This window comes from Poecilia latipinna, unplaced genomic scaffold, assembly GCF_001443285.1.
Source record: "Poecilia latipinna isolate Pla-1442-1.1 unplaced genomic scaffold, P_latipinna-1.0 Scaffold4185, whole genome shotgun sequence".
NCBI lineage: Eukaryota > Metazoa > Chordata > Actinopteri > Cyprinodontiformes > Poeciliidae > Poecilia > Poecilia latipinna.
This window is the reverse complement of record NW_015116801.1, coordinates 1-2,089: the sequence shown is the minus strand read 5'-3', so window position 1 is coordinate 2,089 and position 2,089 is coordinate 1.

The window sequence follows — 2,089 nt, the reverse complement described above, 5'->3', positions numbered from 1 at the left end:
CTGAAAAGGAGCAAATTTTCTCCCCTTTTTTCCCCAAAAACGTTTTTTTTTTTTTTTTTTTTTTTTTTAATTCACCAAATGCTGTTCTGTAATCTGGAACGTTCGCTACATTGAGCTCCAGTTAGCCGCCTTATCTCACTGCGCGAGAGGCAACTGCGTCGTGCGTCACGGGCAAAAGGTCAAAGGTAACAAGGTGACCGGAGGGCTAAAAACCCCAACACAAAACCAAATAATTTTAGTACATGTTATTATGTGTCAGAAGAGGGCTTAGGAAATAATAATACCAAAAAATAAAAAATTGACCAAAAGGGCACTTGGGGGCAAGGAGCAAAAGGGGCAGGTGCTCAAGCCCCCCGAGACCCCCCCTCTTCACGTTTCTGCCTAACCCTTCCCATGGTCAGTCATATGACTGCAAAGGTGTCCAGGTCCTGGAACACCACCCTACATCATCCAAAAAATACAGTAATGTGGAAAGACATTTCCAGAGAAGGCGCTACATTAGCTGCTGCGTCAAGATTAAAGTTACATCTTACATGCCCAATGTTGAGAAGCTGTCCAGTGATGTCTGTAAACAGAAGTGAGATTAAACACGTAAGAACACAATCCTGTCTTAGGCACATATATTTAGTAACAAAGTGGTTGTTTTTATAAATTGATTAGTGATCTTTGTAAGGATATAGAATGACACTTTGCGATATTATTGTGTATTGTTGCTCAGGTCCGAGGATGGTTGTGTGTGTCAGGAGAGAAGAGGATGATGCTATTGCACTGACTTGCTTGGCATTGCACAGAAATCAAACTTAAACTGTATTAATTAAATTTTATATACTTTACCTTTTCAAGAGGCTACTGCTTTATTTTTATAGCTGCAGGTTGCGTTTTATTGCACTCCGTTTGTTGCCCAGATAAGGGGCACGTTAACCACCTTCCGTTTTGTTGTTTTTTTGATCACACACTTTACGGTGATTATTTACAAAGAGCGATCGTTATGCATTGTTATTTGGGAACAGGTTTTCCGAGTTCCAAAACGAAAAAACGACCTTTTCCCTGTCGATCTTCATAATAAAAATGACATCAAAAATTTGATTTCTGTATTGCATTTCTTTGATTTTATCAATTGAACGAAACATAATACATTAATGTTGTAACGCAAGGACAACTTAAAGCACCATAGTTTAACAGAGTAGTCACGTGGTGCATTATTCCGTCCAGGACGTACCACAGGGAAAATAAACATTTAATCATGAATGCTCATGAATATGCACTTAGTCGTTTTGATAATAGGCTAAAATAGCTAATATAAACACTTAAAGCCTGTTTTGCCTTCATTATAAGCCTTATATAGGCTTTTAATTTTTTGCGGCTCCAGATAGATTTGTTTTTTGTTTTTTTGGCCCAATATGGCTCTTTCAATATTTTGGGTTGCTGGCCCCTGTTGTAGGTCAATTGGTTGCGCATCAGAGAAGAACAGGGGCGCTGCTAGGAATCATGGACCCCCTGACAAAAAAATTGTATGGGTCCCCCTGCGCAGCTGCTGTTACAATTTTTTGAGTCTATTTGACCCATAAAAAGCATCACAATTTTAAAGGCTTGCATCTACCTTGCTTTCTTTGGTTCAATACTGATAATTAGCACAATATTTACTGCTCATGAATTGAACATCCAACAGTCCACATCCAGTATGCAAGTAGGTTGCTTAAATTTTTTCTATTGGTTTTAGATTACTGACATGTCTCCCCATGAGCAACAGTCAAAAGCAATGTGCAAATACACATAAAGCAATCCAGACTTCTCAAAAATGCGATGTAGTTGCATTTTATTCAAGCTGCAGTACATAACTTTAATAAAAAATGTTTTCTCCATATTTGTTAAAGCTGTCACGATGTCGTAGCAGTTTGTTACGAGACAGATAATCTGTGAAAACAATCAATCTCCTCCATCTCCTTCTTGAATTACTATTACTGGTTAAAGTAATGCACCGTTCTGACCAAAACAACCAATCAAAACTAGTAGGATGCTCTTAGCACTGTGAATTAGTCTCATTCACTCACTGCTAAATGTGCTAATGGTGGAGAAACATAGTGGTGGA